The sequence below is a fragment of the Vanessa cardui genome, chromosome 6 (genome assembly GCF_905220365.1).
Source record: "Vanessa cardui chromosome 6, ilVanCard2.1, whole genome shotgun sequence".
NCBI lineage: Eukaryota > Metazoa > Arthropoda > Insecta > Lepidoptera > Nymphalidae > Vanessa > Vanessa cardui.
Genome location: NC_061128.1, coordinates 11,459,384 through 11,482,412, shown reverse-complemented (window position 1 = coordinate 11,482,412; position 23,029 = coordinate 11,459,384). Strand labels below are relative to the sequence as shown.

The following is a 23,029-nucleotide window of genomic DNA, read 5'->3' as shown; positions in this document are numbered from 1 at the left end:
TATTTTAGCTTATGACATAAGCTGTGATATAAAAGTACGACTTATTAAGACAAAAAAGCGATTTAATGACACGCATTTGTGACATTCGTTGAATGAATCCTTACAGAAAGATCAACCTAGCATAGCGAGTTACATGTATGTACGTCCGTAGTTATGACACAAAAACCCACAGTCAAAAATCGAAATCAAGATGTAATTTATTCTAAGGCTTTTATATGTACCTTTGAATCGACATTTTACAGAATTACATTAAGTATAGCTACCACCGGTTTGGAAGATGAAAAGGGTAGAAATATAATAGTCATTCTTTTCAAACTTTAATAACACAGAGTTATGTTAGTTAGATACTATTGTATTTACACAATATTTTCTGCCAGGTAGTCAACAAGTATTAAAACATTAATGAAAATAATTGTAGTACTTGACCAATAAACAGTGAACAGACACAACTGACAATATGCAATGTATGTGAGTTCAATTAAATTAAATTCCGCAACATGTGTATCCAGCTTGCACTGGAGTAGGAAATGGAATGAGCTCCAAACCTTCTCCTCAAACAGAAAGAAGGCCTTAGTCCAGCAGTAGCAAAATTAGAGGTTAATGTATAATATTTCTGACCGAAAGAAATATATATGCCATTAGGTTTTCACACATTTATTATCAAAAAGACGCATACAGGGCATATAAGATAACGTGACATTCGTGTTCATCTTAAAATAGCTACTCTTTCAACGCATTGGCTTGTTTTTGTTATTTTATTTTATTACTATATATATTTCGTTTGAAGGGTGAGTGAGCCAGTGTAACTACAGGCACATGGGACGTAGCATCTTAGTTTCCAGATTTGGTGGCACATTGACGATGTAAGGAATAGTTATCATTTCTTACAGAGTCATTGTCTATGGGTGATGGTGACACTTACTATCAGGTGGCCTATATACTCGCCCACCAACTCTCATGTAATTAACCAGTTTGGTCTGGTCTTAAATGCGTTGAATGAGTTTACATTTTTTATGCGAGCAGGTATTATAAAATTAAATAAAATTAAGATAAAATAATCCCTATAAAAGCCATTAAATATGTGGCATGTTAAAATAAATATATATTTTACGTAATAACCTATGCAATGTTAATTAAAGAACAACTCAAAATACTTATAACCTGTAAAACACCGCCTGTCACGATACAATAAGCTGTCAAAAGAGCTATATACAAGCGCCCGGTTCCGAATTTAGCGCTCGTGTTTAGTTAATTGAGTCGTCCAATAATCAATGTTATGGTTATGTATTATGTAAACAGTTTATTAAATGTAAATAAATTAATACTAAATCAGATTATTAATATATTGATTTCGGTGAAATTTTTCGTGTGTATATGAGTTGGAGTTTATTTCCGGTGTTGATGGTTCATTGGCTACGATATGAGGAATATTTAATATTTCTTACGATGCCAATGTCTGTGGGCGGTGGTGACCACTTATCATAAGGTGTCCTATTTGCTCGTCCAATTATCCTAATAAAAGCAATATTGTCGATTATTTTCACAGTTCTCTCGTTTCCGCAGCGTCTCTGGACTGATCCGTTCAAGAATCAAAAATATATTATAAGTATTACATGCATAATATACTTTTTATTGTTTTAAAAATAAAATGGAGCAAGATTCGGATAATATCCAAAAGACTGGATTGTTTTTAAATATAGAAAAACTCCTTATTGTAAACAAAGTATAACATTATTAGTTAGTAAAGTACAGTGAAGGAAAATATCGTGAGGAAACCTGCATGCGTCTACTTTTATCGAAATTTTTCCACATGTGCATTCCACCAACTCGCATTGGAACAGCGTGGTGGAAGATGTTCCAAGCCCCCTCATTAATGGGAGAGGAGGCCTTAGACCAGCAGTGGGAAATTTACAGGCTGTTACTTTACTTAAATACATGATTTTTCGTCTATCGAGACATATCTTTTTCTTTTATGTTTTTGATCAAACACAATCCTTGAAAACATAATGTACTCATACATACAATACTTTATTTTCATCTTGGAACTTTATTTACTCATACAATATCAAGTAAAAGATTAGCGATCGCTTTGTACGCCCTCTTATCAATAATGATACCTCAATAGAGAATCACTGTATTTCAAAAAAAACCTGTCAAGTTCGAATTGAACCCTCGAACGAAGGGTTCCGTATCATCTATCAAAATTACAAAAATATGTTGTGTTTCTGTTTAAAGGGTGAGTAAATCGTTCATTTGGGTTATGGCGTATTGTTATTTATGGTATGGTGGTATGTTTAATATTTCTTAAGACACCAATATCTATTGGCATTATGTTTATTTGCTTACCTATCTTAACATTTACATATTCCTTATTCTAAGTAAAAAAAATACCAACTAAAATGTGGATTACGCTTTTATATAAAGATTAACATGAAATATGCTAATATAGGTATCAACGTAGAATGTTTCGAACTAAGTGGGTGAGCGTAACTGGACGTGGTTCGGGGAAACCTAATTTTATTTTCATTGCTTCAAGTAACTCGGGTGATATGGTAGCTAAGTTTATGTACTAAAATATTTCGCTCATATCAAATTACGATATCATTGTAACTCACATATATATACAACGAGCATATAGCATAAAACAAAGGTGCTTACATCTGTCTGTCCATATGTATGCTTAGATCTCTAAAATTACACAACGGATTTTGATGCAGTCTTTTTTAATAGATAAAGTGATTTAAGAGGAAGTTTATTGTATATAACAAGTGGACAATATAGTAAAGAAACACTGATCATTTCAGAAGCTTCTAAATTGATATAGACAATTCTGTAGTATGTACATTCTATAGCATGTAGTATCAGCATAGCACCCGTGCAAAGCAGAGCGGGTCGCTAGTGTATTATACAATATTGTGTTGTTCCAAAGGCTGGAGGACTAGCAAAAAAGATCTAGATTACATATTCCATAGTTCGCTAATAATTCTTTTTATTGTGTATATATCTCTGGATCAGTTCACACGGTTTTGACTGAACTTTCACTAGCTGATGTATTACGGAGTACTAAGGCTACTTTTATTTTAGAATTGTAAGTCGCAGGCACTGCCAGCTTATATAAAACACTATACTCTAATTTTACCAAAAAGTTTTAACAAGAATACCACAGATTATTCAAATAAACAATGACATGTCAATTGAATATCAAAGGTGTTTCTTCTCCTTACATTGAAATGAACAATAACTTATAACTTACTATTGGGTTGGCAACTAAGTGATTGCCGATTTTGTGGATAGGTGGACATTAGGCTTTTTTTTGTTTTGTGAAAGTGGTCAAAGCACGTAACCTATATTTTTTTCTAATTGTTTAGACTTCTCACTTTAATTTAGTAAAAAAATATATATCGATTAGTGTCTTAGTTTTGTTTTTATCCCAATTAAATAGAAGAACAGGACGTGCACTTCAAACATTTTATTGTATTACTTCCGAAAAGGCAAGAACGCCTAGCAAGCACAAAAGAAGTTATATGCCGTATACGGAAATGGAGCCTTGAAAGAAAGGCAGGGTCGAAATTGGTTAGCCAGAATTCGTTCTGGTGATTTTTCATCGGAAAATGCTTAACAATCTGGCTGCTCATTCGAAGTCGATGGTACCCATTATCGATTCAGATTGCACAACACGTCGTGATATTGCACAGAAACTCAATGTATCGCACACATGCATTAAAAATGTTTGGATATATCAAAAACTCGTTTTATGGAAAAATTTCAAATTTTCCTTCTTGTTTGAAATCGGCAATCACTTAGTTGCCAACCCTATATAATCATACCAATTTTGAAAAAACGATCCAAATATTTGTCTCATATTACAATTTACGTCTTTCACCCATTTACACTCGAAACACTGGAAGTAACAATGAAAAAAACCTTCATTAAATGTATAAAACCTCATTGCCTCCACTGATGACAGAAGGGTTAGGTTCATTTTTTGTCCAAGGATCGGAATTGGGATTCATCTTCGAAATACACTATTCTTGCTGCCATTCCATGCGATCTTGATTTATATGGTAAGATTTTTTTATATATTTCAGGCTTTAATGTAAATAAAAATTGTACAATATTATACATAAAAATTGATGTTGGCGTGAGATTCGTATGAGATTAATAGACTTCGACACCGTTTGATCGATTACCATGAAAGCTGACACATATGTGTTTTTTCTTGGAAAGTTTTTATGCTATCAAAGTTGTTGTAACTCGTATCTAGTTAGACGTGACAACCTCTGACGGGTTTGCTACTTTTTGTAATAAGCAGTCTAGTTGCTACGAGATTTAAAATAAAATGTAAAATTGTCTTAAAATACAAGCAACAAGTTGCAACTCTATTAGTATACTTTATTATATATATTATTATATATATATATATATATATATATATATATATATATATATATATATATATATATATATATATATATATATATATATATATTACATTATTACAACTATGGAACAAACAATTATCTTATTTATCATATCAACTCTACTTTAAAACAAAAATCAATAAAAAAAAATTATGACAACGAAGAGATTTGTTACTCATTCTGTTACGCTACTCCAATGTGGATTGAAGTGATTACTAAGTTGGATGTATATGTTACCGTAAGATTACAAACATCGTTAGATTACAATCTATCTCGTCAACAGTTTAAAATCTGACCAAATAGATTGTAATCTAACGATGTTTGTAATCTTACGGTGACATATACACGTGGGGCAGATTTTGTTACAATTCACATAGACGCTTCCTCGCGAAGTTTTCCTACATCGACTAACAGGGAATATAGATACAGTTAAACAAAGATTAAACATATTAAAATTAATTAATGCTTTAGTATGTTTATTACATATTAACAGAGAAGTATTTCATTCTCAAGTAAAGATGGAACCAAAGATAATCATTGTTTTTATTTAGTAAAGAGGAATTAAATACAGTGCAATATCGATAACCCTTTAATATACGATAAACAGACATAACAGACATTGACCGATATTTTTAGTCACGAAACAACAAATGGTATTTTAGCCAACATTTCTTAAGTGATTTATTTACCACAGCGAGGAATTGAACCTGTTGCTGGGCAATTAGCTACAATGCAACGAACATGCATTTCTTGTTACACTCTAATTACATAACCACAAACAGGCTCTGATAAGCGCTTAGAAATGTTATGCTATCTGTGCCAAAACTATACAATTGAGTTATCTGTTCATTATTTAAATTAAAAAAAAATCAAAACATCTCTTTCTTAATACGTGATTATAGATTTGACAACATCCCATTTTTTTTTCGCTGAAAAAACGCTTTACGCGCTTCCCCCACGTGATGGAAAGTGGGGGGGTGTGTGGGACTCCCCGGAGCCCTGAACGCCGAGTGCGCCCAAGCACACCGGGTTTACCCACTAAAAAACCAGCGGTACCCTCTCCGTCTTACGGCGGACGCCACGGGATCGCTTACGCATGCTACCGTGACGCTTGACAACATCCCTGGTCGAGTAGTGTGAATACCGGTTTTCATGTGTACGCCACTCCGAGTTCCCGGATTCGATCCCAGGCAGAATCGATTTAGAAAAAGTTCATTACTTTTCTATATTGTCTTGGGTCTAGGTGTTTGTGGTACAGTCGCTACTGCTGATTTTCCATAACACGAGAGCATCAGATGCTTTTATTTTATGGTATAGGTTTGCGGACGAACATGTGGGCCCCCTGATGGTAAGTGGTCACCATCACCCATAGACAATGACGCTATAAGAAGTATTGACTATTCCTTACATCGTCAATGTACCACCAACCTTGGGAACTAAGATGTTATGTCCCTTGTGCCTGTAGTTACACTGGCTCACTCACCCTTCAAACCGGAACATAAGAATATTGAGTACTGTTATTTGGCGGTAGAATAACTGATGAGTGGGTGGTACCTACCCAGATGGGCTTGCACAAAGCCCTACCACCAAGCTGACATTGGGATCAGAGTAATATATGTGGTGTTGTCCAAAATATATATCTATCTATTATTTATAGATTTTGTGATGATGTTAAATTCTTTGTAAGTTATTTTATGGTTGAGCGTGAATATAATTTATCTTAGTAACTTTGCAGTGGAAGTTCCCTGTGACACAGGTAATATACAATCTTGTCAAAAAATTACTTTCACAGTGACACTGTTTATTTACGTTGCCTTTAATAGGTTTCCTTGAAAATGATAGCGGTTCGTGATCAAAATTATATTTATTTATTTAAGCCGTTTTATTCCTTGCATTAATAAAGTTATAAAATTTTATATTTAAAAGTTATATAGAATCAATTTGAACTTTAAAAAGAAAAGTGGAAATTAATTATGTATTAATATATTTCTTTTAGATATTGATTTAAATGGACTGGATGAATGAATTGCTTTAAAGGGGTTAAAGCAATTTGACAGTGCTTGACTGGATATAAAGCCATAATATTCGATTATGATTCACATCTACGAATTACTGGACTACTCCTATTCCAAAACTTACTATCAAAAGTCATATATTTATATTCTCTAGACGATCCCATTTTGCATTTATTTTATTTCAATTCAACGGATTAAACTTAGTTTTACCGAGAAAATCCAGCAAGAAACTCAACACAGTCTCCTTTGATTAACTTTGGTTCATTTATTAACCACAATGACCCCAGAGGTTACATTAAGATCGAATCTGCAACTTTCACAACGTAAAATGGCTCTTTACGATACGTAGTTATTATGATTATAAGAAATTTAGTATATCGAAAATTCTACCGCTAAACAAAAATATTTGTATATGTCACCGTATGATTACAAAATTCGTTAGATTACAATCTGACTAGATAGATTGTAATCTAATCGAAATATTGTGAACTGAGAAATATGATTGCAATTTAACGTATTACTTTTCGCTATATGTAATCGGTGCCTTAAACTACAAGCATACAAACAAATCACAAGATCAAAGAGTTATTTAACGTTCCTATTGCTAGTGTACGGCGTATTACAACCGCGTTATAATGTTAAACACATTATCTTATAGAGACAATACGCGGAGATCGTTGATAGAACACACGGGCGCTATCGACCATCTTTTATATTAGTTATTGAGCTAAGAATATGCGTTCCCTATTCCGTGTATACCTCAATGGTTGTTCAATTCGATATTTATCTGGTACTTTGATCAAATGTATTGTTTGAACTGAAAACAATTACTTTATACTGTTTTGATTATCTATACAGAGTTGTGTCATAGATGATAAAACAAAAGACAATCGGTAATTTTAAAAATATCAACCTCAGATTATAAAACAAAAGGGGAATAGTGCGTGCAAATCGATAAAGATGATTTGTTTTATGTTTCATTACTAAAAAAACTACTAAGTCAATGGTCCTATACCTTTGCTTGTATATGTTTGCAACCAATTCAATCGAGTCAATTCAGAACCTTGTTATCATACTATACAGTTGTTTATTGATTATTAAAAATCTCTCAATCGCTCAGAAATATACACAAAATAAGAAACAGTTAATAAATAATCAAATAAAAAAACAGCATAAGTATTCTATTTTTACAATTTAACAACTCATATTATTAAAAAACAGTTAGTTGCATACGGATAAGCTCGCGTTTTAGACTGTCGTAAGTATTAGTCAAACTCAAACTCAAACTCAAATAACTTTATTCAATATAGAAGCATTACACTTTCTTATTGATGGTCAATTGAAACACTACCACCGGTTCGGAAAAGAAAATACCCTGACCTGAGAAGAACCGGCGAAAGAAACTCAGCGGGGTTTTTTTTTTTTTTAGTTGTCTCATATATTATTTAAACAATTTAATATGAGATGAAATAGCCAGGAGGCGATCGTTTCATTCCCAAGGTGTGCTATCGATCATAAACTCATTAATTTTATAGTAACCTTTTGCACACAAGCGTTCCTTAATAATTTTCTTAAATTTGGCAACAGAGGCATTTTGAACGCTTTCTGGGATCCTGTTGTAAAACCGTATACATTGCCCCACAAAGGAGTTACTGACTCTATGTAGTCGAGTAACAGGAGTAACAAGTTTGTGTTTGTTCCTTGTACCAATGCTATGAGTATCACATTTTCTCATGAAATCATTAATATTTTTTCGTACATACATAACATTGCAGAATATATATTGAGAAGCAACAGTCAATATCTTGATTTCTCTAAATTTATTCCTTAACGATTCTTTAGCTCCTAGGTTATAGATTGCGCGAATAGCCCTCTTCTTTAGCACAAATATAGTATGGATAGCGGCTGCGTTGCCCCAAAGCATAATACCGTATGACATTATACTGTGAAAGTAACTGAAATATACTAAGCAAGCCGTATCAACATCGCTACATAATCTAATCTTTTTGACCGCGAATGCCGCAGAACTCAGTCTACTCGCCAATCCGTTAATATGAGGGCCCCATTGCAACTTGGCATCAACAGTAAGGCCAAGAAACTCAGCAGAATCAATTGGATCCATAGATTCCCCGTTAATGAGTACATCGGCTTTTACATTATGTACATTTGGTGTACTAAATTTCACAATTTTTGTTTTATTATTATTAAGCCTAAGATTGTTTACGCTAAACCAATGTACTATATCAGCTATAGCATTGTTTACGTCGTCGTACTGTACCTGTTTTCTATTAATTTTAAAAACTAAGGAGGTATCATCAGCAAACAATACTATATCATGTTTGTTCCCAACAAGAAAAGGCAAGTCATTTATATATGTGAGAAACAGAAAAGGTCCAAGAATTGATCCCTGAGAGACCCCCATACCAACTGAGACCCCGGGAGACCTATTTCCTATAACGTCAACCCTCTGAATTCTATTGTTAAGATAAGAAGTCAGAAGGTCAAGCGCACATTCTCTAATTCCATAGTGATAAAGTTTCCTGACCAGAGTCTCATGTTGAACACAATCAAAGGCTTTGGATAAGTCACAGAAAACCCCTAAGGCATCCCGTGACTCCTCCCAGGCTTCATAGATATTCTTAATAAGCTCGATACCAGCGTCTGTTGTCGAGCGGCCCCTCGTGAATCCAAATTGTTTACTATGAAGCAGATTATGTTTGTTAAAATGTTCTAATAATTGATTCAGAATTATTTTCTCAAATATTTTGCTCAGGGTAGATAGAATCGAAATTGGCCTATAGTTATTGGGGTCTGAAGAACTACCAGATTTAAATATTGGAATAACTTTACTATGTTTCATCAGGTCAGGAAATATACCACGTTGGACACAACTATTAAATATTAAAGCAAGAAAAGGTGCAATTACATCAATAATCGAATTTATCACCTTTATAAGTCTTTAAAAAGTAGGCTTTTTTGAAACTCAAGTTTGCTTTATACAAAATTCTACCAAATTCATTCATTTGGAAAATACCTTGAAAGAGTAACAGGCAAATATTATTTGAAATTTAATATATCAGTATTGATTATTACCTTAACCCCTTTTTTAAATTGAACTGTTTAAGTTGTTTATAATTGTGGTTTATTTATAATTCGTTCAAAATCATTACTAGCAAATTAGTTACTAGTTTTATACTCGTATTAAAAGTACTTGCATTTAATATTCTATGAAATTATTTCACGTATTAAAAAGTGATTTCAGATAGTTTATAAATTGAAAAGCGATATCAATTCTTCAGAACAATAGTATCAATAGCCGTATCATTGCATTACTGCAAAGTCGACTGCATCACAACCTTAATCTGTGGAAGTAAATAAGATGTCTACACATCTGCTATTAACTTATCGCAAATTAAAGAGTACTTAGTAAACTTTACAAAAACTTATAACATCATAAGAATTTATCACGTCATTTAATTTCATAAACACTTACATCCATATAAGTGAAAATCGAATTAAAAATAACTAAACTGAGCTTCACATAATTACGTTATTAGGCTACACTAAAAAAACTCAGGTGTTTTGAAATTAAATGTATAAAATTAGTAGCTTGAATAAACTATTATTAAAACACATAAATATCTAAATTTCAAAAACAGAACTATAACCCCAGGGGTCACAAACCCTAATCTAAATTGTCAACAAGCACATGACAACTTTTCGCCTATCTACTCACTGTTTAGAATAATAAAGGTTTATTGCTTACTTAGGACAGGTGACATGGAATGATTAATCGTTGGAAATGTTTAACGCCCCTGGGATCGAAAATATATCCATCAATCTTGTATAATAAAATTCGCCTGTTTCGTTTTCAGGTTCAAATTTTCTTACACATGTTTGCTTGTTGAAAATCTTCTAATATTTCTGAAATCCCTACCACACTGTTTTGCTACCCTGGATGTAATCCGTAAACACTGGCTCTGTTGCAACCGGCTCTTAGAAAATTGTGTACGTTTTATATCGTACTAGCGATCCCTCGCGGCTGTGTTCTCTTTGAAATAAATTTTGCATAAATCATCTTATCGACAACTGAATATTCTTTTTTTGAAATGTTGACATTTGACGCTGCATAATAAAAATGGTATGACTAAAATTTGTAACTGTTCTGTCAATTATGATTTATGTACATAGAAAACCTTAACAAATAATTAGATTTTGTTAGATTGATTTATTAGATTTACTTTTTACATGAAACAATAATAATTTCATTACGACGACTACGACATCAGAAAAATATAGAAAAAATTGCCTTGTTGATTGAGTGACTTGCTTACAAGTATGCTAAAGTTATGTTAAAAACTTGTTCAACTTGTTGTTTGTGCAAAATGGGACTTATGAGAATAGTTGTATACATCTTAATTTAATTTATTGACAGTAATTAGTATACATTTATGGTCCAGATTTGAATTACTTTAAGAACAGAAAAATTTGAAAGACAATTACAACTTTTAACGTTGCGTAGGCCGTCAAACAGGAAGGTTTGACATTGAAAAAATATATTATTAAATCATTTTTGAATGAAAATGGACCAAAATGAAAAAAAGAGTTTAAGAAATAGCACCCTTTGTTTTTACACCAGTTTATCTAAAGCTGAATGCTATAATAATATTATTGCTAAATAAAATCAACAGTAAAATATATTTTTTTGTTATGTAAAATGAGCTTGCTTGCATAAATACATTAATTCTATTAAGAAGCGCTTAAATACCCACTTAAAATAAGTACGTATTTAAAATGTACATAATTCGAATAAAGTAATTAATATTGATAAAATATCAATGAAATCAAACAACAAATAAAAAGAATATAAATACCGAAATACAACTTTAATATTAAAGTTTACAGATTTCGTTTGTTTTGTTATTATTAAATACATAATTTTATTGCTTAATGATTGCGCAATTTATTACATTTATAATAAATTTTACTGAAAATTTAAGTTGTTTTACACTCGTATTCTTCGCCGACTTGAATTACTTACGAATATAAAAACTAATTAAATTTAATTTATTGTCAGTTTTCATAAAAAAAAGTAAAGTAACAGTCTGTAAATTTCCCACTGCTGGAATAAAGGCCTTATTCCAGCAGTGGGAAATTTACCTCTTCCATTAAGGAGAGAGTTTGGAACATATTCCACCACGCTGTTCCAATGCGGGTTGGTGGAATGCGCATGTGACAAAATTTCAATGAAATTAGACACATGCAGGTTTCCTCACGATGTTTTCCTTCATTGCCGAGCACGAAATGAATTACAAATACTAATAAAGCACATATATATACTGGTGCTATTCAAACCCAGGCAGGGTTTGAAACCGCAATCATCGATTAAGATGCACGCGTTCTAACCACTGGGCCATCTCAGCTCCGTCAGATTTCATAAACACAACAATTGCTGTGACTTTTTTTATTTAACAATTAAATTTAACTTTAATAAATATAATTTGTTTAGTAAAATAATAAACCTTATCGTTTTATCTTCAAGAAAACATGTGTTAGATATTTCAACTTTACAGACAAAATATTTTCGCTTCCCGTAATACTGTAATTATTTTATGTGACGCGGCATATTCTCTTGTACATGGTTTAATCGTTTCTTCTATGACAGTAAACAATTCATTTTTTAATAAGTAGTGTACACGCGAGAGATAAGTGGACTGTATATTTTAGTTGATTGAGAAGGGGAGTTCTGGCCTCTTGGTTTTGAGACACTTTCTTCTTCTTGAGAGCGCCCCCTTGGTTTTCACACACTCGAAGAACACGCCAGTGGATGGGTGATGTTATAGGAGAAGTATAATAGTCCGTTACACTAATTTCAAAGCGCGGCGCACTCACATTGCACACGTTACCGCGGTCCACACGAGAAAAGGAAGTAAGTCATACGTCAAAATCATGCCATGGATAAATTATTGACGTTTCAATACACGCATATACCCTAAATACACAATACAAGTAGTTTATATCATACTTAACAACGGACACACATACGTTTTTTTAGATATAGATAAGCTATCTGGCAAATGGGCTGAAAGATACCATGTTATATATATGACCCCTATATATAATGGAACTAGAAGATTAATCATTGGCATCAGCGCAAGTCCTTACCAACTATGGTAATTATGATAGCACACAAAAACGAGAATACAGGCATGTTTGCATGTGCATTAATCAATGTTTCGTTAATAACAGAATTAATTGTTAAAACAACTATAAATGAAAAAAAACATTCAACCCTTTAATAATTTAAACAATAACAGGTCTGTGAAATTATTGGAAAACGGTCGACGTGAATTAATCCTGAAATGTTTTATTGATACATATTTTATTTTGGTATACTATTTGAAAAAAAATGTTTTCACCATTTAAGCATGACCTTCGAAAAGTAAACAAAATAGCGGATTTGACGAAGGCGTTTTCTGCTTCAGGTTTTGACCTCTTTTCTCTGTGCTGTTCTAAGACGAGTTTGCGAAAAGTAGAAATATTTCATCATTTACAGAGTTCACTGCATCCTTCATCAAATCACAAATTAGGGAAACGAAAACACATAGTGTCCAACTGGGTATAAACCTGCAATTTTCGATTAAGACCCAAGAGTCTGGCTACTGGACCGTCTCGGTTCCACTTACTCCAAAGTCTTTAAAATTATGCTCAAATCCATTTGACGTCTATGATAAAACTTTACTTTACTTTCAACGTATACAAAATAAACGATATATTTATTTAATATTCTTAGATCCTTAAATAAGATTAAGGCAACCACACATACAACTTTAACTTTAATACCGCATATAACTTTTCAATTAATTTGACTCCAAAAAAACTCAAATGCCCTCGAATTGTACCAGAATTGTTTTTCTGCAGATTTACATCGTATTGTCTTGTGAGTTTCAATCAAGAGCCTGTCTGGGGGACGCCTTGTGGGTCCCACAGTAGCATGACCAATTCAATTCCACTTCCGACATCTAATCTGCCCTTTGGTGTTTTATGTAACATACTGAGACTTAAGCCGTGATGGCCCAGTGGTTGTAAAGCGTGAACATTGACTGATGATTCTGAGTTTAAACCCGGGGCAAGCACCACTGAAATCACGTACTTATTTATATTTATAATTCATCTCGAAATCGCGTTACGAAAACATTATGAGGAAATGCTCCAAAAATCTGCTCATTGTGGATGAGAATCTGCCACGTGTATCCTTCAGTGGATCAGCGTGGAACAGTTCCAAACATTCTCCTCAAAGGGAAGGAATCTTTGGAAACAGTCAGACGTCATCTCTTACCTCTTTCTACGTCTTATAGGAATAGTAACATGAACTTAGTTATAATTGCTCTATTAAAATCAGAGGCATTTTCTCGTAATATTTAATCGTAATAGATTGTTTTCAAAAATGTATAATAATTAATTGAAATTTTGAATAATAATAATATTTAAAGTACATATTTAAATACAAGTAGGGAACTTTAAATCAGAAGAGTTATATAATTTCATCAAATTCAAGGCTTTACACTAGAAATGTTTATTTAACCAATAAATATATAAATCTAAAATTGACTTAAGGAAGCAAATTAAATTTCTCGACAATATTATTACATTATAAGAAAGATTAATTAAATTTATGCTAAACCCAATCAGTTAGCAACAGCGGGATGTTATAAATAAACGAAAATTTATATCTTCTATTTATAAGTGTGTAAGTAACTCTGTCTGTCTTTCACTACCAAACCGCTGAACCGAGTTTAATAAAATTTGTTATGTAGCTAATTTGAACTCCCAAGTAAGGACATAGGCTACTTTTTAGGCTTTTTTTGCTTAACACATGACCACCAAACCTCTAAAAAGCGAACGAAGCTGCGGGTAACAACTAGTATATAAATAAACAATGTATGTCACTCTGAAAACGTTCGCATACTATATCTTACTTATATTATACATGTGAAAATGGAAAGGATTTGTTATAGGGATAACTTAACACATACTACCTATTACTCGAGCCCGGTTACTATTATTTATTTTATTAATTTAATTATTTTAAAAATTGTAAAGATATTAAAAAAATACATACCGCACAAAAGTCACTAAATATTCAAGCGTTATTCTATATATTAAGACTTCTTATTTATGCTATAAAGTAAATTGATACACTGAAAATAATAGCGCGAATAACAGTTATTAACTGTTACAAATATCGATTACAAAAAAAAACATTATTAGAAATCATTTTAACTTATTCTATTACATTGTTATATACGTTTTAATTTATATTAAAACACGTACTTTCGGTTAACGACTGAAGCTCTTTAATTAAATTTAAAATTTTATTTTTTATTTTGACACATACAACATTATATTAACAATACAAAGAAGGTTCTACTTGTCTTAAAGAAATATTTTGATATTTAATTATAACACCTACTTAACAAAATATTTCTTTTTTTTTATGTTATTGGTTGGCGTAGACAATACCCATAGACAATGACGCTGTAAGAAATATTAATTATTCCTTATATCGTCAATGTGCCACCAACCTTGGCAACTAAGATGTTATGTCCCTTGTTCCTGTATTTACACTGGCTCAGTCACCCTTCGAACCGGAACACAACAATACTAAGTACTGTTATTTGACGGTAGAATAACTGATGAGTGGATGGTACCTACCCAGACGGGCTTGCACAAAGCCCGACCACCAAGTAAACTACTACTAAAAAGTAACTCAAGTAACAATTAAAAAACAAATTTTAATCAGGAACAGGACTTATCATTTCTAAAAATTTATAATGCTTTGCTGGTAAACAATTTATATAAAAAAAATCGACCCATACAAAATGCTTTGATGACCAGATGGATGATGATGATTTCACGAACGCGTTTCATAATAACGTGTCCTCATACACGAAACCTCGTCGCTTGTCATCCGCATAATCCTTTTGAAGTGACGCTATTTATTTCCAACGATAATTCCCTTTGTAGCCATTCTTTGTTTTAACATCAATTATTTTCGTACGGCCATTGTTTATCGAAATTATTTCAAAAGCCAGGATTTTAAAGGTTATTTATGGACCGGATATCGTAAATAAATTAAAGAATATTTTGAATAATTTCATATTTTCATTTCAATTCAATAAGGTAACTTCAAATTTATTATAATTAGATCGTAAATAAGATCTATCACATATGTATGAAGAAAGTCGAAGTTAGTTTTAATTTTAGAATTGTTTTGAAAAAAAAAAATTGGTATTTTAAGAAAATTAATTTCCAAATGCATTGTATTTTTCTTTCGTTCATTTTAACGTATTTTAATTTGATAGATTTAGAGATTTCAATTTTCATATAATAAAATAAATGTTCACACATATCATTTCGTTGTACAAAATTTCTTATAATATTATTTGGCGCTTAAATACTTCGTCATACCCAATTAGTTTAGCTTAGCTATATCAGATTGTCAACTAGGTAATCAATACAAATAAACTGATAATTAAGGCTTAATCTCATGAGTACAATCAACTAAGCCGAGCTAATTTGACCTTCTAGCTAAAGCCGGAGCTATATTTTTCACATTCTATTTGCAAGTATCTGAAAAATGCTGGGAAATCAAAGATAGCAAAAGTTACAGATTATTAATTTAAAAAAAAAAACAAAGTTTTTAATTCTAAATTTCCGTATTTTATGAATTAAAAACAATTAAACAAAAATTCCAAATTCAAAATCAAGTCTCGAATTCGCGCGCAATTTGACTTTATTGAGAAAAAACACTGAAGCGAAGGAACTTTTGAAATTATAATATTGATATAAGTAATACTATGTTCCTATTAGAGAACGCTTTACTGACGCTGGAGTAATTAAAAAAACTGTCAAAAAAATAATTAATAAAACCAATTTCGTTATTGGAAGGTATTTTTTATTAGTAGTCTTCAGAGGGAAGGCAAAGCAAATCTAAAAAAAATTTAACGCGAGTACCCTTAAGTTACTTATTAGTTATTATATATGTTCTTATATGGTTTCCAATTAGTTTTTAATTAACTTCAAGTCAAAATATTTATGTATTTATTTAATTTATGAGCCTCATATAAAATATACACACTAAATACATATTCTTAATATAAATCAGTGTGAGTTTTAAAACTTATGTGCTCCTTCTAAAAACCATAAAATACCCGATTAAGCAAAAATAAATAATAATTAGGTGGATATATAACATTTATATGTTTAAATAATGTTTAACATAGAAGCGTTACGCTGTCTTATTGACTGTCAAAAATCTATTACGGGTTTGGAATTAAACACCACCTACTCACACAGAATTATATATTGTGATAAATAATAGGTACATTTTCTATGGGTATACTAAAACGTATTAAATTAAAAGAAATGTATTCTCAAGAGAACCAAAAGTATGTGCAAGTTATCAACTCCATCGGTTGAGATAAGCCGCCTTAGGACGCTTTTGTGACATTTGATGTATACAAATATGTAACATTATAAAAAAGTCTTAGAATACAACCTTTATTATCATATTTTGAATATAGATTTAAAGAAAAACAAAAACTCAATTGATACGATTCTTCGTCACTAGCTGTATTTATTTCCTATTACCTTAGGCTTTTTGACTTTAATCCCCCCATATTTAATGAATCCTTATTGGTCATCAGTACATGATCTTATTGAATCTTTTCGAATTTGAGATAAAATCTCCTCTTGAAGTTTCAGAAACATATGACTATAGAACTTACGGAACGTGTTTTATCAGAACGCCTTCGAATACCGTATTGAATTATATTATTCGTAAGATAAACAAATCATCTTCTCTCGTTGTATTTACAATTCGATATTCAAAATTTGCTTAGGCATTTCTTAAAATATTAAAGCCCGCCTATTCGCACTAAAATTTACTTGTACTGGAAAACCCTTCAATCCAGATCATAGTAACACGAACTATTAATTTTGGACGATGATAACTACTGAATATATATAGTCACAAAATACTCAATGTAATTGTTATGATATATTTAAAAATATTGTATTTTTTTTAAATTAGATTATCATACTCTTGTGATTTATTTCGATGTATAAATAATATTATTCGTATCGTCGATAGTTAAGACTTAATGAGACCGAAAATTGTATTAAAAATTGGAAGCAAAAGTTACTAAATAAACGAAGCAGACAATGTCGTGCGCAGCTAATATATAATTCAAAGCAACAATCCCTATTTCCCTATCGATAATAGACTTGTTTTGCTCCCTTTTATGCAGATACATATATTATATAAATAGAATAAATACTGATTATAATTTTCTTTTGAATATGATTATACGTATTTGTGTTATTCATATTAATTCTTACTGAAAAATGTTGTAAATTTTTCTTAATCTTAACTATAGTAGTAACGAAAATATTTTGTAAAATCGAGATAAAATATTACGTAAATAACCATCGAAATATAATCGTTAATATAATACGAAATCAAAACCTAATAGCCATCATGATTACGTCTCATAATAATATTCAAACGAATAATTTTATAACGACAAAATTACAATGACATATAAAACAACACAAATAAATTCCAGTAATAAAAACTGTATGCGTAAACAAGCTTACCTTCGAACACTTTCACCTCACTTCACTTGTACACTGAAAATCACCTCAAACTGTCACTCGGATTAGTTCGATACGAAAACGCGATCCAGTAGGAATAAGGAGTCAACGTAAACTCACTCCGACAGCGTCTATGCTACTGAGCTTTCCTCGTACGGGCGTAGGAGCTACGGCGCGCGCATCTCTATACGATAACAGTAATTTAAATACATTTATCAAGCTAATTCTGTAAATTGAACTAAATAATGACATTATTGTACCACTGTTCGTTACCTAGAAGCCGATTGTAGTGTCGATGGTAATAATATCTTACCATAATTGATTCGAAGTGCGACTGTTTGTTTTGTAACTGTGATTTATGATGGGTGAGCCGGTTAGCTTATTCAATTCTGTCACCATCGTGAAAATTATATTCGAATGCTATTTTGTGTAGCAGGTTCCGATGACGTTTGTATCTATTAAACTCACGTTGTATTATTTGTTGCTTACTTTTAGTGAAATTAGGCGTAAAATAAACCTTAACAGAGATATTTTGTATAGAAATGTCAAATAAATAAATATGAGACAACATCACATACATTACTTTGTATTTTACATGTACAATTTAAGTAGGTAAAGCCCTTGTGTTATGGAAAATCAGAAGTAACGATAGTACCACAAAGACCCAAACCCAAGACAACATATAAAACTTATGATAATCTATTATTGACTCGGCCGGGAATCGAAACCGGGAACTCAGAGTGACGTAGCAATGAAAACCAGCGTACACATCACTCAACCACGGAGGTCGAAATTGACTGTTACATCGTTTACAATTTCTTTTTTTTAGTTGATGTTTGATTTGCTTGTGTTTTTTTAGTATTTCTCCTTAAATTTATGTCGTAGCGATTGATTTTTGGTATGTATAATATTACTTATTATATATTAACCAACATCAATTGCCTATAATTTTAGTAACTAGTGATTATTATATCAATAAACAATGTAAACTACATTGAATTGTGAAAATTGAAGGTGTCGAACTTCGATTTAAAAAAAAAATGCCATTATCGTTCGCTTGCTCATATTCGATGAGTGAGAGTCTTAGTGCAGTATTTTAATTGAAGCTATTTAGTACTGTGAATCTCTTCTCTACACAATTACTGATATATACATAAAAAGCTATTTAGTACTGTGAATCTCTCCTCTACACAATTACTGAAATATACATAAAAAGCTATACGTATAGATATATAAGAGGAGGCAATAAGAAATAATTTTGTCAATTTTAAACGGAGCTTAACTTGGTGGTCCCTACCACCAAGTTTGCTGCAAGCTTTGCGCAAGGTCGTCTTGGTAGGTACCACTCACCAGATATTCTACCGCCAAACAACAGGACTCACTATTGTTCCGGGTTGAAGGATGAATGAGCCGGTGTAACTATAGGCACAGGGTTGGTAGCGCATTGGTGATGTAGGGAAGTATTAATATTTCTCACAGCGCCGTTACCATAGCCGGTGATGACGGTTACAACCAGGTGGCCCATATGCTCGTCCACTAATATATGCCATCAAAAAGATCCAATCACCAATTTAAAATACAATAATTTTTGACCAAAATTCAAAAGAATACGGTATATTTATTTGTCATAAGTACATAAGTACTATGTACATATATTTTTTGGTCCTTAATAAACGTGTCATTTTGTAAAGGCATGAATACGCTGTGGTTAGTTATAGTATATCTTAGCATAAAATAAATATTTGAAAAGACATATTTTTTATATCAGTTTATTTCAATTGAATTGAATTTATGTATCGACTGTAAAGGCTACATCGTTAAATACGTAGAAGTGTGTCGTTAGATCTGCAGCCTCGAGGACATGAAGCTTAGTCGAGCTTCAAGTATCACTTTGCGCTTATTTGTACAAACCAGTTTGCGCAGTTAAGCGTGTGCATACGGTAAAACATTGATTCATATAGACACTTACGAGCTTCTATATAAAACATTGTTATTGTTATATTTTTAGGTTACGGTTTTGGGTGTGTGTGACAATAAGCGAAGATTTACCGTATGTTTACTTACGCAAAAGCAATTTGCACGATTTTATCGTTGTACAGAAAAGCAAAATAGAGTACACAGTAATGGTATGCAAATTTTCCACCGCTGGACTCCTTAGTCCAGTCTTCTTTCCCTTTGGGGACAAGTTTTGAAGCATATTTCACCACGCTGCTCCAATGCAGGTTCGATATGTGGCAGAATTTCGTTGAAATGAAATTTTCCTTCACCTTTGAACACGAGATGAATTATAAACACAAATAAAGCACATGAAAATTTATAGATGCTTGCTTGGTTTCGAAACCGTAATTGTCGGTAAAGATGCGCGCGTTCTAACCACTGGTGCATCTCGACTAGGAAAAATAACAATATGCTACCAATATATATGTAGAACATAAAATTAACATGTAATAAATATATTTATTTATACAAACGTTTCATAGATGAATGACTTTTTTTGATGAGTATTATAAAAATATCATAAGTAATAATATATATTTGTAGATTTAATGTAATCAAATTAAAATGGTTGTTGGGATCGAACTGTAAATATGACTATATTGATTGTATCCAGTTGTATTGATCAACCAACTCAAATGAATTTCCACCTACGGTAAATCATCCCACTTGTTTAACCTTTCTATGTATTTAAAGAGGAATTTCGTTTTATATATGTTCACATTTAAAATATTCAATCAGACATTAATGAAGTTTTACCAATACTGATTGACAAAGCGTATAGAAACGTAAATGATTATTTATACTAAAACAATATAATATATAATAGTTATGTTAAAATTATACAGGAAAGATAATTGATGAAATCTGTAATTGATATTATGCTGATCATTTTTGTCGGCATAACATACTAGCGACCGACCCGGCTTCGCACGGGTGCAATACTGATACTAAATATTTTACAGAATGCTCAAAGTTTATAGGTTCTGGTCATTAGACAACGCAGGCCTATATGTCCCTGAGTTTTAAATCTATAATATCTTCGAAAATATTAATTTAAATTACATGATGTAAAAGGCGATTTACGCAAGGCGGCTGGCAGGAGCTGGATGCGAGTAGCCGAAGATCGATCACTGTGGCGTGCTATTGGAGAGGCCTATGTCTAACAGTGAACGAAAAAAGGCTGTTGCCGATGATGATGATGTAAAAGGTTATTTTGACCTATAATAAATGCACAATTTACCTTATTGGATAAGGATTAATGCTGTATTGCTTCAAATGATATAAATAGACATAGGTATGCCATCTCAAACTTATTGAGGATCTTTTTAAGGTTTACAATACTGTAGTACATTATTTCGATCTATCTCGTAGGGCAGTGTAAGCGCAAAAAATATGTCTATTTACGACATCACATTTGAAATCCTTTATAATTTTAGGTGTTTCTCCAAAGATTTAAATCGTTAGATGCGCCCCTGCCATAGTATAACCGCTATTAAATGTGTCAATCCTCAAATGAGTGAGCTTACTCATTCGCTACCAGTGTTCATTTATACGCAGTGACAGTCAGACGTCATCCATTGTAATTAATGCTCTAATTATAATCCAAAAAAAATCGCAAAATGCCGTCATGTGCCTTTCGAAAGTGCAATCACAACTCAAGAAATACTAATAAAGCCCAGGGTGTAACATTTCACTCGTAACTATTTATATTTATTTTAATATTGAATTTATTTTATTATTTGTCCGAAAAGACCACGAAATGAAAGAAATTGTGCGACAGAGAAAGTAGTATGGCATAATTTATGTAACTAACAGAGATGAAACTATTGTCTCAGTACCATTCTATTAACTAATATAACTAGATACATGGAAGTACTACGGAAGTGGTTTGGAAAGGGATCATCTATAAATGGACATTAACAGCGAAAATACTGTGGTAGCGTCGGCATATTATGTTTTTTAAATGTTATATTAAAAAAGAAATGTTTTAAATTGCATTGTAATATTTTTGTAATATTAGTCCGTCAAAGTATATTTTTGTTCTTAGAAATCTAGTAGCTTGGAAAGAATAGTGGATAAAGGTAATACAGCGAGACCAGGGAAATGAGGCGTGGTCACCTACGAAATTTAGTCGAGTTTGTCCTGCCTAGAACAAACAACAACTTGGATCCATAAAACACAATTAATTAAGTTGGTAATTAAATGCTACTCTGATGTACGCCTTCATCATATTCATAAAAATGTTCAGAGAACAAACAGGCAAAAGTATAATAAATTGATTTTATTTCGTGGAGAATAAATATTATGTAATAACGTGTATGTAATAACAAAAAAAATATAATACTATTTTTTATAATACAATAATATTTTTTTTTGTTAAAATTAAAATTGTTTATTAATAACGTGTATTATTTTTTGCAATTATTACAAGTAATTAAAACAACCTAATTTCTTACATTTTACAATTTGATGAATTTGTTGACCGTACTTCGCAAGCATCTGTGTGAGCGCGTAAGCGACTTGTCACACACGCATTTTAAAAAATATTCCACAGTTTTTGAAGGTGAGGGCGCATCTAACGATTTAAATCTTTGTGTTTCTCTATTTAATTGAACGTGTATTATACATATAAATATTTTTCTTGAATCACTATGTCCATTAAAAACCGCATCAAAATTTTGTAATTTAAAAAAATCTAAGCATACACAAGGAAGAACAGACAATCAGCGGTAAGCGACTTTGTTTTATACTATATAGTGACTAGCTGCTTCGCACGGCTTCGCTCGCGTATTAGTGATGGATCACCAGGTGATTGACAAAAAAGGTTCAAGCTTGCTACTTACTAAATTTCATCAAATTCGGTACAGCCTCATCAGCTAACTAGATTAACGAGGCAGACATTTGTAATTACAACTGAAACATCGATTAGTCTATCAT

At 31.9% G+C, this 23,029-nt stretch overlaps 1 protein-coding gene across 1 annotated transcript in view; it reads right to left on the bottom strand.

Annotated features, from left to right (window-relative positions):
* The window catches only part of LOC124530178, a 312,427-nt gene extending 294,213 nt beyond the window's left edge, over nucleotides 1-18,214 (bottom strand). The window contains exon 1 of the mRNA XM_047104184.1: nucleotides 18,098-18,214. The gene's annotated coding sequence lies outside the window, so the exon portion shown is untranslated. The remainder of the gene's footprint in view (nucleotides 1-18,097) is intronic.
* Nucleotides 18,215-23,029: the final 4,815 nt, after the last annotated feature.